Source organism: Gossypium hirsutum, chromosome D01, assembly GCF_007990345.1.
Source record: "Gossypium hirsutum isolate 1008001.06 chromosome D01, Gossypium_hirsutum_v2.1, whole genome shotgun sequence".
Taxonomy (NCBI): Eukaryota; Viridiplantae; Streptophyta; class Magnoliopsida; order Malvales; family Malvaceae; genus Gossypium; species Gossypium hirsutum.
In genome coordinates, this window is record NC_053437.1 from 29,711,631 (window position 1) to 29,726,265 (window position 14,635).

General features: G+C 35.0%; 1 long non-coding RNA gene across 1 annotated transcript; it reads right to left on the reverse strand.

Moving 5' to 3' along the window:
• Positions 1 to 186: 186 nt before the first annotated feature.
• On the reverse strand, positions 187 to 1,250 carry LOC107921787 (uncharacterized). Its single transcript, XR_001691093.2, has 2 exons — positions 774 to 1,250; positions 187 to 501 (listed from the first exon to the last, which is right to left on the reverse strand). It is a non-coding gene; the product is annotated as an uncharacterized lncRNA (long non-coding RNA).
• Positions 1,251 to 14,635: the final 13,385 nt, after the last annotated feature.

Consider the following 14,635-nt stretch of genomic DNA (forward strand, 5'->3'; position numbering starts at 1 on the left):
ATTGAGATGTTATATTTTAATTATTAATTCGTTAGTTTTTATTATTCCTTTAATAAAATAATGATGTGGTACATTAATTCAAAAGGTTGGTATTTAATTTAACCTCGAATTATAGTTAAAATATTATTTTAATACTTTTAAATTTTTTTAACAATAATTATAAAGAAGTTTAAAAGAATCTAAAAATATTTAAAATTCATAATTTATTTTCTAAAATTATAAAAAATGAAATTATAATTGTAATAGGCCATTTTAACCCGGGCCCAAATACTTAAACTTTAAAATAAAATACAATAAATTACAGACCCAGTTTTAAACCCAATATAAAGCCCAACTAAGCCTAAAGCCCAGATTATATCAAACCCAAACCCATTGCAAGCCCAAGTCGCTAACCCAAATCCCAGCCTAACCCTAAGCAGTGGCAAACAGCAGATTGGCGCCGCACGCCTCCTGCACGTCGCCCCGCATGTCACGCACGTTGTCCCGCAACGCTCGTCCCACCTGCAAACCATGAACAACGGGATATACACGCAGTAAAACTGGTAAAAGGATTCGGCTATATAAAGGGAATTGATTTTTTGTAACTGGGAGACAAATTTGGGTATTAAAAAATTAAAGAAAATAAAAGAAAATAGAAAGCAAGGATTTTAGAGGTGTTTTGATTTTTCTTTTGTTTTTTCTCTGTTCTTTTTACCTTTTTATATTTTATTTTGTTTTTCTTGCACCTCTTAAAACAAAAATAAACGAAAAAGGAGAAAGAAAGGAGGACTTACCGTCGTGAGAGTCGTCGGAGGGCGTCCTCCCTTCGTCGGAGTCTGAAATGGCAGAGGGGGAGAGGAGTTGCGGCGCAATTTCAAGTTGGCAGAAGGAATAATGATTTTAGGGTTTCAAAAGGGGTTTTTATTGAGGGTTTAAACGGCGCCATTTAAGCCTTTAACCCGTGTGACCCAACCCGCGCATGTAGGATCCGCGCATTTCTCTTAAATGGACAATTTGCGCGATCAGTCCTCCGCTTTTATAACATGCTTAAATTGATTCTTTCATGTTTTCTTAAATGTGGCCGCATTTTCCATTGTTTATTTTTAATTTGGTCCAGGCTCGCTGTTGTTTTGGAAGGCTTGGAATATTTCCGAATTGATCCTCTATGTTATGCGCATTTTACAAATTTGCTCTCTGTTTAAATTTATTTATTATTATTTTTCTCTTCAATTTTGTTTTGATTACAATTTAAATTTTAGTATTTGTTTTACTAATTAAGTTTAATAATAGTTTGTTTTATTATTATCATTATAATTAGTATTATCATTATTATATTTACACATGCATACGCACTTTATAATATATATGTATATATTTTAAATGTTTTTATATTCATATATATATTTTATGTATATTTTGTTATATTTTATTTTCATAGTTTTTTTTATACATATATATACGCATATATTTATATTTTATAATATTCATATAGTTTTTCATAATTTATAATTCAAATATATATACATTTTTTATAATATATATATACACACACTTTTCCAAATTATTATAAATATATTTTCTGCATTTTTCTTATATATACATATATATACACATTTTCATAATTTATTAATATATTTTACTTGTATATTTTTATACCTATACATGTTTTATTATTATTTTATTATTTTATTTTCATAGTTTTATATATATGTGTATATACGTTTATAATATTTATATGTTTTCCCGTATTATATAATTAAATCATGTTTATATATTTTATATAATATATACATATTTTGTAAATATATATACATATAATTTAAATTAAAATATTTGTTTCATATTACATCAATATTTTTTAACATATCTTTTAGAATATATATATTTTGATTTCGTCAAAACTTTAAAATCATTTTCTTTTGATTCAAAGGCTTTTAACATATCCCTAGGTAGAACTGTGCCAAACCCCTAGAGGTCACCTGAGTAGGTAATCTATTTGTTTTCTTGTTTGCTTTTTGTTTTGTACTAACCCGTTTTGTTTTGTTTTTATTATGATTGCATTGTATTTGCATCTTAGAAAAGAGATGTTGATTCAAGTTCGATTACTAATTTAGAAAGTTTATCATGGAAAATGGGTTTCTTGATAAAGTGGAAGATAATACGGCTGCCTGAATATATTCTGAGAAATGCAAGAAGGGTAATGGAGGAATACATGACTTTACTTCATGCCTCAAGGTCAAGCTGATTATTCAAGAGTTTCTGACATTCCAACTTCCTTAAAGATGCTGAGGAGCATTACGGGGATGGGCATACGATGGATCATAACCAAGATCAAGCAAAAGGGAGGTAGAGGAGATACCCCTTTTGAAGAATTTGCGGGATTTATCTTAAACATCCGGATGAAGAAGGAGGTCGATGTTTCTTAAAGTATGAGAGCGATGTCGTATATGCATCCGTTTTATGTAAAGAAGTTTGTTTTCTAGTTAAGTTTTCTAAATGGAATTGAATCAGAATAAACGTCTCTTTTTACATTCATTTCATGCATTCGCATTACATGACATCATATGCATTAAAATCCATTAAAAAAGCTTAATAGAGTAAAATTATTTCAGTTAATTTGGAAAACCAACACTCTCACGGCACCCAAGCAAAGACTAGAGAAATGGACCAAAGTTTGGAGAAATTAAAGCAAATGCAAGTGCAAATGCAGGAGCAACTGACCAAATTTCAGCAAGATATGAGAAATCAGTTGTTAGAATTCCAAAGATATATAATGTGCCAGTTAACCCAGTTATTGGCTAGAGGGTTAGAAAGAGGAAAGACCCCAGCGGTCCACTTTGGGGATAATAATGAGGACTCTACATATCCTTCAGGCTTCACCCCAACAAATACCCAAGCACAACCAAATGCATATCCACAAAGGGTAATTGTTAACATCCGACCCCAATATCAGACCAGCACCTCGACACCGGTGAATTTCTAGATTGGCTCAGGTTCCAACTCGATAGGCAATTCAACTAATCCTGTTGTCATTGATGATCAAGCAGAAATAGAACAGGTGAGGGTGGAGTTCCTAAAACAGTTTGAAGATCGTTACAAACGGAAGGGGCAAGAGTGGAACTCTCAAATCAATACTTTAAAGGCCCCAGGGAATAAGGGGAATAAGGGGGATAATGTAGGTAAATATAAAAAGAGTCACTCAAAACTAATCATTGTGGGCCGACCAAAGACAGAAATCACTAGCCGTCAGAGCCCTTTAAAGCGAGAATTTTACACGAAGACAACTACAGAAGGACTTCAGTTCACGCCTATACCGATGTCATATAGCGAGCTGTATCAAAGCCTATTTAATACACATGTGGTGTCTCCCTTCTATTTGAAACCAATGTTGCCCCCATTTCCTAAATGGTATAATGCAAATGCTCAGTGTGAATACCATGCAGGAATTGTGGGGCATTCGATAGAAAATTGCACCGCTTTCAAGAAATTGGTTGAAAGGCTCATCAATATGGACATTGTCAGATTTGAGGATTCATCAAGTGCAAGAAATTCGCTACCCAATCATATTGATAATGGGGTGAATGCTATGTATGAAAAAGTGTAGGAGAACGTTCACATCAATGCCATACATGAAGATACAATTGAAAATGGACCTTATTAGATATTCATCCTTATAAACTTGGGAGTGTCCTAAATAATTAGACTACAAAAGAAATCTCTGTAGTATTTAGGACTTATTTAGAGTAATGTTCAAAACACACTTGCTGCTTTTAGCCTAGAGGCAATAAGAATTCCTTTGTGAAATAGGCTCATGTCTGAATGTCGTTATTTTAATAAAATGCATCCTTGCGATCATTTTTGAACCAATATTCTTTCGGTCTTTTTGAATAATTATTCTTTCATTCTTTTAGATTTTCTTCCACATCATTCATTCATTCATAATCATATTGTATAAATAATTGTTCATAAATTTATACATTTCTTTTGTATATATTTTTTTGTATTTATTATGGGTCTCCATATATCAATGACGTGAGTGACTCTGCTACAGATTCAGAATCCTCTTTTGAGTAAAACATGTGTTTGGAAGGATTTCATGACTTTGGAAATGACATAGACTGTAGCCTATCTCCGGACTTGTTGAGGATGGTAGAGCAAGAAGAGAACAAATTTACCTCATGAGGAGACAGTGGATGTCGTGACCTTGACGAAATATACATAACCAGAGAAACGAAGCAAAACCATGTTAAGTTACTTCAAGAGTTCAAAGATGTCTTCGTATGGTTATACCAGGATATGCCCAAGATAAGCACTAATATTGTAATCTGAGCAATAGCACAATGTTAACAATTTGCAGTATGTTCAAGATTCACATCATGAATGATGCAGTTAGACTTCTTTACCGGGGTAATACCTTCTTTTCTGGCTTATCCCGTTGAAGTCAAGTTGTCATTTTTTCGTATTTTTGTTGGATTTCATCCTAATTGAAGAGGAAGATCTAAAATTTTCTCGTCATAGTTAAATTTTGCCCCAAAAGGCTCTATGAGAGAAACCTGATACCAAAGAAAATCTTTCGCATACAAAATAAAAGTGGAAGATCTTATAGGGAAGACCTTATCTGGAATAATATTGATTTTGATCGAAAAGGATAATCAGGACTTGCCTAATACTATGAGTGCAGATTCAATGTAAAAAGAAAAAAGAAAAAAACCTCTATCAGGGCAATGTCTTTTTCTTTAGCTTATCGTAGTTTTTCAATTGAAGTTAAAATTTTTTCTCTTCGGGTATTGGTTGAGCTGAAGTAGGATGAAGATCCAATCTCGATAAGATCAGTTGAACTTAATTGAAGGAAATAGGCTAAAAGCTATTCGTCATGGCCAGATGTACCAAGAATGGATGATGCGAACTTATAACAAAAAAGGGGTTCGTCCTAGAGAATTCCACGAGAGAGACCTAGTATTGAAGAAGATCCTTCCTCTACAAAAGGATTTTAGAGAAAAATGAGTGCCAAATTGGGAATGTCCTTATGTTGTATAGAAGACAGTTTTTGGAGGAGCACTGATTTTGAGTAAGATGGATAGTAAAAACTTGTCTAATCCTATAAACTCAGATTCAGTCAAGAAGTGCTTCACTTAAAGAATGAGAGGACCAAAGTAAAAACCCGCAAAGGGCACTTTGAGTTGAAAAAAAAGAGGAAAAATAAAAGAAGAAGAAGAGAAGAAAAAATGTAACAACCCGGTTTTGACTCTAATCGGACATAGTGGTTTCGGGACCACAAGTCCGAGTCAAAAAAATATTTTAATATTATTTTGTGTGTTTATTTCGTGTGCATTTGATTGTGTGAAATTTTCGTGTTTTAATTTCGTCGTCTAAGTGTCCGATTTAATAAAATGGCTTAATCGCGTAAAATGAAAATTTAGGGGTTAATTATAAAAGCACCTAATTGTTGTTGTCTTTATAACTTAGAGGTTTTATTATGCAAATAGTCCACTATGTAAGTTAGTGGGTGGCAAAGGACTAATGTAACCTTATTATATATGTCATATATATAAAGGTTAATATAGTAAATTAAAAATAAGGCTAATATATGCTTAATATAACAAATTAAAAGGGCCATGCATGTTCATCTTTTGGCCTAATATTGAAGAGAAAAAGAACCATTTGAAAGCTTTAAAGATTCGGCACTTTGAAGCTCAAATTGAGATCAAGAAACGAAGAAAACGAATTTGGATCGGGGAAAAACGAAAGTAATCGAATAGTCGATCGTGTCTGCTGATATCCAAGGTAAGTCTATCAGCTATTTAATGTTATCAAATCAATATATATGTATGTATATCTATTATGTTTGTTGTTGAGCTATAATTAAAAGTAATTTAATTGAATAAATTCAAATTATAAATGGTATAAATATGTATATACAATGTTCGAATATATAGGTATATGCTTATATAAATATTTGAATTAAGTTAAAGTATGAATGGTGTAAAGGTATATATATATTCAAATAATTATATATGTATCTATATGTATATATACTTGAATTTGGTTGGTTGTATGAGAGTTATATATTTATGTGCACATAAGTTTCGAACATATATATATGTAGGTAAAAACATTTGGGTTTGATTATAGGTATGTATGTTGTAATTGTACAGATAAGTTCGAATAAGTAGGTATATGGGAGTTGGAACATCCATATATATATGAATAGGTCTTGATTATATTTTAAGGTATAAATGTTAAATACGTACTTGGGAGTTCGAATATATCTAAATGTATATTCGTGTACAGATTCTTGAATTGAATTGAATGTATGATTTGCAAACTCTTTTGTGATTGAATATGGACTACAATGAATGTGTGTTTGCTATTAATAAGTATTTGAGGAAATTATTATGTATATGGGAAAATTGAGATTTTCAGGCTTAGCGCTTAGCAGGCTTATTGCCGGTAAAACACTTCAGACTAAATGTCTAGCAGGCTTAATGCCGGTGAAATATTTCAGACTATATGTCTAGCAGGCTAAGTGCCGGTGTACTGAATCAGGCTTTAAGCCTAGCAGGCTAAATGCCGGTGAATCTGTTTTTAAGCATGTGATTAAGTGTACAATTATATGATTTTGGATATATTTAATTGATAAGTATATTTATATATACATTCGGCTAAGTGCGTTTGATGATTATATATATATTCGGTTTATGCAATTGTAAAATATATATATGCTTTGGGATTTTGCATTTGATAAATATATACTTATAAATATTTGGTACGCATACTTGATTAGTAACTACATATGCATTCGAGATATATATATTTTTGTTTATAAGTATTTGATGAAATGAATGCATTCGTTCATATGTATTAGATTTGTATTGGTTTAAAGTTTATCATGAGTATACATACACATTCGGTTATGATATGTGTATAATATATATATGATCGGTTGTATACATTCGGTTGTAATGTTGTTTGGTATAAATAAATATTCAATTGATCGCATTCGACAGGCATACATATCTGAATATAAATAAAATGGTCTGAGTACAATAATGTATAAAAAATTAGTTATTCGTGTTAATTGAAATCTCAGTGAAATAGATTAAAAGGTTATATATATTTATATACATTTAGTTATGCTGTAAACTTACTAAGCTATAAAAGCTTACTTTGTTTGTTTTCGTCCATTTGATTTTATAGATTTTGGAGACGCGTTACGAGCTCGGGGATCATCAGCATAGTCCATCACACTATCGACTTCTTTTGGTATTTTGTTAAATATTTGAACTTAATCTTATGGCATGTATAGGTTTGAGTACGATGTTAATTACATTTTGATTGTAAACTATAATAGCTATGCGAAAGTAATTAAATTTTCATGTTGTGATCAATTTGGTTTTAGAAATGGTTGTGTTTGTTCGGTAATGCCTCGTAACCCTAATTCGGCGACGGAGACGGGTTAGGGGTGTTACATTTTATTGGTATCAGAGCTACGGTTTAGTCGATTCTTGGACTAACGTAGCATGTATGAGTCTAGCTATACATGCCATATTTTTATATCGAGATAGTGTGATGACTGCTGATGTCTAAAAATGTGTTTTCGTATAGTAATGGATCCCGATCGAGCCGTAGCCGATGATGTTGAGAGTATAGCGCCTGCTCCCGCACAAGGGACAGAGCCGGTAGATTCTCGACCGACCTCGAGTAACCAGGAGGGAGAGGCTAAACAAGCTTTCTACCAAATGATGAATGACTGGTTTACTCAATATGTCCGAACTAATCCGGTTGCACAACAACCTCCACCCCCGACTAATCCACCTTCGATTCCTGTTATACCCCAAGTAAGTGATCCAATGAGATTACTTAAGCCTCCGGTTGACAAAATTCGAAAACACGTGGCCAAAGAGTTCAGAGCTACTGATGATGATGATGCTGAGCGAGCTGAATTCTGGCTTGATAATACTATTCGAGTGTTTGATGAGTTATCTTGCACCTCTGATGAGTGCTTAAAATGTGACATATCTTTGCTACGGGACACTGCATATCACTGGTGGAATACACTAGTATCGTTGGTTCCGAAAGAGCGAGTGACCTGGGAATTCTTTCAGATTGAGTTTCGTAAGAAATACATCAGCTAGAGATTCATTGATCAGAAGCGTAAGGAATTTCTTGAATTGAAACAAGGTCGTATGACAGTGACAGAATATGAGCGGAAATTTGTGAGACTCAGTAGATATGCTCGAGAATGTATTTCGACTGAAGCTATCATGTGTAAAAGATTTGAAGATGGGCTGAATGAAGATATTAAACTATTAGTTGGTATACTTGAGATAAAAGAGTTCGTAGTACTTGTTGAACGAGCTTGTAAAGCTGAGGAGCTCGGGAAAGAGAAGAGGAAAGCTGAATATGAAGCTCGAGATTCTCGTAAAAGATCATTCAGTAAATCATTTCAGTCGACCTCAAGGAAATCCAGAGAGGATCATAGCCGATCTAAAGCTACTATAGGGTTTCCTAAGTATGATCGAGATCGACCCCCTGTGAGTTCACGAGCTACTTCAGTTGTTAGCGTTGGTAGTGTTCGACAAAATAGATCAGAGTGCAAGCATTGTGGGAAATGGCATCCTGGAGATTGCAGATTACATGATCAGTCTTGCTTTAAGTGCGGTTCAAAGGATCATTTCATTCGAGAGTGTCCGATGGTAGCTGAGCAAAACATCGTGCAGAATACCAGACCGAGTAATGTGCCAGTACGAGGTAGACCGCCGAGGCAATTGAGTAATGTAAGTGGCAGTCAGAGAGGAACAAAGGACACAGCAGCTCGATTTGAGGCTCGTGCACCTGCCAGAGCATATGCTATCCGTGCTCGGGAGGAGGCTTCTTCTCCAGATGTTATTACTGGTACTTTCACTCTTTATGATACTAACGTCATTGCATTGATTGATCCTGGTTCGACTCATTCTTATGTGTGTGAGACTTTAGTATTCAGTAAGACTTTGCCTATTGAGTCTACTGAGTTTGTAATTAAAGTATCGAACCCCCTGGGCCGGTGTGTTTTGGTTAACAAAGTGTGCAAGAATTGTCCGTTGATGATTCGAGATTTATGTTTTCTGACTGATTTGATGTTGTTACCATTCGACGAGTTTGATATAATTCTGGGTATGGATTGGTTAACTCTGCATGATGCTATAGCAAACTACAAACGGAAAACTATTGATCTACGGTGTCAGAATAATGAGATTATTCGGATTGAATCTAATGATCTGAATGGTTTACCAGCAATAATATCCTCGATGTCGGCTCAGAAGTATGTAAGAAAAGGTTGTGAAGCTTACCTTGCATTTGTTCTCGATAGTAAAGTGACCGAAAAGAAGATTGAATCTGTGCCAGTAGTGTGTAAGTATTCAGACGTGTTTTCCGAAGAATTACCGGGTTTGCCACCTATTCGAGAGGTAGAGTTTGGTATTGAGTTAGTACCAGGGACGACTCCAATCTCGATAGCTCCGTACCGTATAACACCTACCGAATTAAAAGAATTGAAAGTACAGTTGCAAGAGTTGACTGATAAAGGTTTTGCACGACCGAGTTTCTCTCCTTGGGGTGCACCAGTTCTATTTGTGAGAAAGAAAGACGGAACGATGAGAATGTGCATTGATTACCGACAACTCAATAAGGTGACTATAAAGAATAAGTATCCGTTACCACGGATTGATGATTTGTTCGATCAGTTGAAAGGGGCTACTGTGTTTTCGAAGATAGATCTGAGATCAGGCTACTATCAGTTGCCAGTTAAAGACTCTGATGTGCCAAAGACTGCTTTCCGAACGAGGTACGGACATTATGAATTTTTTGTTATGCCTTTTGGACTTACTAATGCACATGCTATTTTCATAGATTTGATGAATCGAATCTTTAGGAAGTATCTGGATCGATTTGTGGTAGTATTTATTGATGACATTTTGATCTACTCTCGTGACGAAAATGAGAATGCCGAACATCTGAGATTTGTGTTACAAACTTTGCGAGATAAGCAGTTGTATGCAAAGTTTAGTAAATGTGAGTTCTGGTTACGTGAAGTCAGTTTTCTGGGCCATGTTGTATCAGCATCGGGTATTCGGGTTGATCCGAGTAAAATTTCAGCTATACTTGATTGGAAACCTCTAAGGAATATTTCGGAAGTTCGAAGCTTTCTGGGGATTGCTGGCTATTATAGACGTTTTGTGAAAGAGTTCTCTATGATTGCGACCTTGATGACAAAGCTACTACAAAAAGACGTTAAGTTTGAGTGGTCAGAAAAGTGTCAGAAAAGCTTTGATCAGTTGAAAGTTCTTTTGACCGAAGCTCCAGTTCTAGTTCAACCCGAATCGGGTAAAGAATTTGTTATCTATAGTGATGCATCTTTAAATGGTTTGGGCTGTGTTTTGATGCAGGAAGGTAAAGTTGTAGCCTATGCCTCGAGACAGTTAACCGCATGAAAAGAACTATCCGACACATGATCTGGAATTGGCCGCTATTGTATTTGCGTTAAAAATATGGCGTCACTATCTGTTTGGCGAAAGATGTCATGTTTATTCCGATCACAAAAGCCTGAAATATTTGATGACTCAGAAAGATCTGAATTTGAGACAGCGTCGATGGTTAGAATTGCTGAAAGATTACTAGCTTGTGATTGACTATCATCCGGGAAAGGCTAATGTTGTTGCTGATGCCCTAAGTCGAAAATCACTGTTTGCTTTGAGTGCAATGAACGCACATATGGTTATGTCTGATGATGGTGCTATAGTAGCTGAGTTGAAAGCAAAACCGTTATTTGTTCAACAGATTTGTGAAGCCCAGAAGGTCGATAATGATTTACTTGCAAAACGAGCTCAGTGTGACTTAAATGTTGATTCAGAATTTCTAGTTGATGCTGAGGATTGTTTGAGATTCAGAAATCGATTATGTGTTCCGAGAAATTCAAAGTTAATACAGATGATTTTGAATGAAGCTCATAATAGCCGATTTTCTGTTCATTTGGGAAGTACAAAAATGTATAACGATCTGAAACAGCACTATTGGTGGCATGGTATGAAACGAGACATTTCTGACTTTGTTTCGAAATGTTTAATTTGTCAACAAGTTAAAGCCGAGCATCAGGTACCATCTGGGTTGCTTCAGCCGATCATGATACCTGAATAGAAATGGGACAGAGTTACAATGGATTTTGCATCCGGTTTACCGTTAACACCCAGCAAGAAAGATGCAATTTGGGTTGTTGTTGATAGATTGACAAAATCGGCTCACTTTGTTCCGGCTCGTATTGATTATTCACTTGATAAACTTGCTGAATTGTACATTTCTCAGATTGTGAGATTGCACGGAGTGCCTATTTCTATTATTTCAGACAGAGACCCGATATTTACATCACGGTTTTGGAAGAAATTACAAGATGCTTTAGGTACGAAACTACATTTTAGCACAGCTTTTCATCCGCAAACAGATGGTCAATCTGAGCGAATCATTCAGATACTTGAGGACATCTTGAGATGTTGCATTCTCGAGTTTGAAGGTACGTGGGAATGATATTTATCTTTGATTGAATTTGCTTATAATAACAGCTTTCAATCTAGTATCAAAATGGCACCTTATGAGGCTTTGTACGGTCGTAAATGTCGTACACCACTGTATTGGACCGAGCTCAGTGAAAATAAGATACACGGGGTTGATTTGATTAAAGAGACCGAACAAAAAGTGAAAGTGATTCGGGACAGTCTGAAATCAGCATCGGATCGTCAAAAATCTTATGCGGATTTGAAAAGAAAGGATATAGAATTTCAGATCGGGGATAAAGTGTTTTTAAAAGTCTCATCGTGGAAGAAAATACTCAGATTCGGTCGTAAAGGCAAATTAAGTGTACAATTATATGATTTTGGATATATTTAATTGATAAGTATATTTATATATACATTCGGCTAAGTGCGTTTGATGATTATATATATTCGGTTTATGCAATTGTAAAATATATATATGCTTTGGGATTTTGCATTTGATAAATATATACTTATAAATATTTGGTACGCATACTTGATTAGTAACTACATATGCATTCGAGATATATATATTTTTGTTTATAAGTATTTGATGAAAATGAATGCATTCGTTCATATGTATTAGATTTGTATTGGTTTAAAGTTTATCATGAATATACATACACATTCGGTTATGATATGTGTATAATATATATATATGATTGGTTGTATACATTCGGTTGTAATGTTGTTTGGTATAAATAAATATTCAATTGATCGCATTCGACAGGCATACATATCTGAATATAAATAAAATGGTCTGAGTACAATAATGTATAAAAAATTAGTTATTCGTGTTAATTGAAATCTCAGTGAAATAGATTAAAAGGTTATATATATATATATATTTATATACATTTAGTTATGCTGTAAACTTACTAAGCTATAAAAGCTTACTTTGTTTGTTTTCGTCCATTTGATTTTATAGATTTTGGAGACGCGTTACGAGCTCGGGGATCATCAGCATAGTCCATCACACTATCAACTTCTTTTGGTATTTTGTTAAATATTTGAACTTAATCTTATGGCATGTATAGGTTTGAGTACGATGTTAATTACATTTTGATTGTAAATTATAATATCTATGCGAAAGTAATTAAATTTTCATGTTGTGATCAGTTTGGTTTTAGAAATGGTTGTATTTGTTCGGTAATGCCTCGTAACCCTAATTCAGCGACGGAGACGGGTTAGGGGTGTTACAAAAAAGATGTGAAAAAATGAAAAGGAAAAATGAAAAATGGAAAAAGTAAAAATGGAGAGGCTAAGGTGAAAACCTGCAAAGGGCACCTTAGACCAAAGGGGATTTGAGTTGAAAACCCGAAAAGGGCAGCTCAAATTTTGATCAGAATAGGGCTGGAAGTGATCAGAGTGGCTCAGATTTTGATTGGAATGGGGCATGTGGTGGTCTTGATATACCTGAATCAGTAGGAAAGGGTATGCGACATCTTGGGGCATCGACAGAGTATTGTAGATATCCTAAACACATGTCAAACTCAGAATAGTGTTTAGGAAATTTGTACAGAGAAGTTCAAGCTGCGTTATCTGGGGCACCTAGTCTTCATACTATTGTCTGTTCTTGGAATACTTCATTCTTTTTTAAGATACGATTCAATTCCTCTTGTATTCTTAATATTTATGATAATATGTTCATTTCAAGCTATGTTCTCAAACCAATTCTATTTTATCTTTTATTTTGTTCTTTTTGCAAACGTGTTGCCTTAGAATAATGATCAATGGACTAATAAAACTTTCGTAAGGGAAGTTTTGCATATTACTCTAGAAGTTTCTAAATAATACAGTAACCTAAAACAGGACTATTGTTTAGAACGCACCAAGTTTAAAGGTTGAAATATCTGAGAAGGAAAGGTCTAAATTGAGACTATCCCTTTAGATTTTGTTGTCATAACATTGATTGAACAAAGTGACAAGATGTCTTGTTGGTGAAAAAGCGTCAATGAACAAGCAAGCAATGATCACCTTGTAATAAAAAAAGGTTTCCTCGGAGAAAAAAATTCTTCATTTGTGCATAGGCATTTGGTATGACACCTTTAGAACGGTATAAAGGACCAAAGTGCTTCACCTTGCGATAAGAGAAGATTGAGAGGCCAGATTTTTTTCTACCCTTGGGTTACAGCGGAAGAAAAATTGTACCAATGTTGTATCCCAGTAGATTGAACTTTGAAGTTTACAGTGGGGGCAATCTGATCAAGTGTTTCTTTAGAGAGGCTAGCTGAGCAAGAGGACGTTGTAGCACGTCAGTGATACGGTCTTAATAAACTTTGAGTAATGACTGCCTAAGCGGGATCATTCTCGGAAAAAATGACATTTTGCAATTATCAAGCGTCATTCATACATGCCTAGTTAGGAGCATTTGATTTATTCTGATCATGATATCCTAATCACTAGGCATAATTAGGTTCATAAGTTGAATTATACAGGTCATGTTCTTCCGAGGACAAACCGATGAAACTTTAGCCTTGCCTTCCTGAGTTTGCAGCGGAGCAGACTGAAGATAGCAGATCTTGCCTTCCTATACTGACAGAGAAGCAGATCGAAGATACCAGCCTTGTCTCCCTGGGCAGTAGTGAAGTAGGTTGAAAATGACAGATCTTGCCTTCCTGTACTGACAGCGAAGCAGATCGAAGATACCAGCCTTGTCTCCCTGGGTAGTAGTGGAGTAGGTTGAAAATGACAGATATTGCCTTCCTGTACTGACAGCGAAGCAGATCGAAGATACCAGCCTTATCTCCCTGGGCAATAGTGGAGTAGGTTAAAAATAACAAATCTTGCCTTCTTGTACTGGCAGCGAAGTAGATCGAAGACACCAGTCTTATCACCTTGACAGCGCAATTAAAAAGATTGAAGCCACAACGGCGGATCTTACTTCCCTGGCGGTGCAGTGGAGCAGATTGAAGTCACAACGGCAGATCTGGTTTCCCCGACAGCGCAATTAAAAAGATTGAAGCCACAACGGCAGATCTTACTTCCCTGGCGGTGTAATGGAGCAGATTAAAGTCACAACAGCGGATCTGGTTTCCCCGACAGCGCAATTAAAAAGATTGAAGCCACAACGGCAGATCTTAATTCCCTGGCGG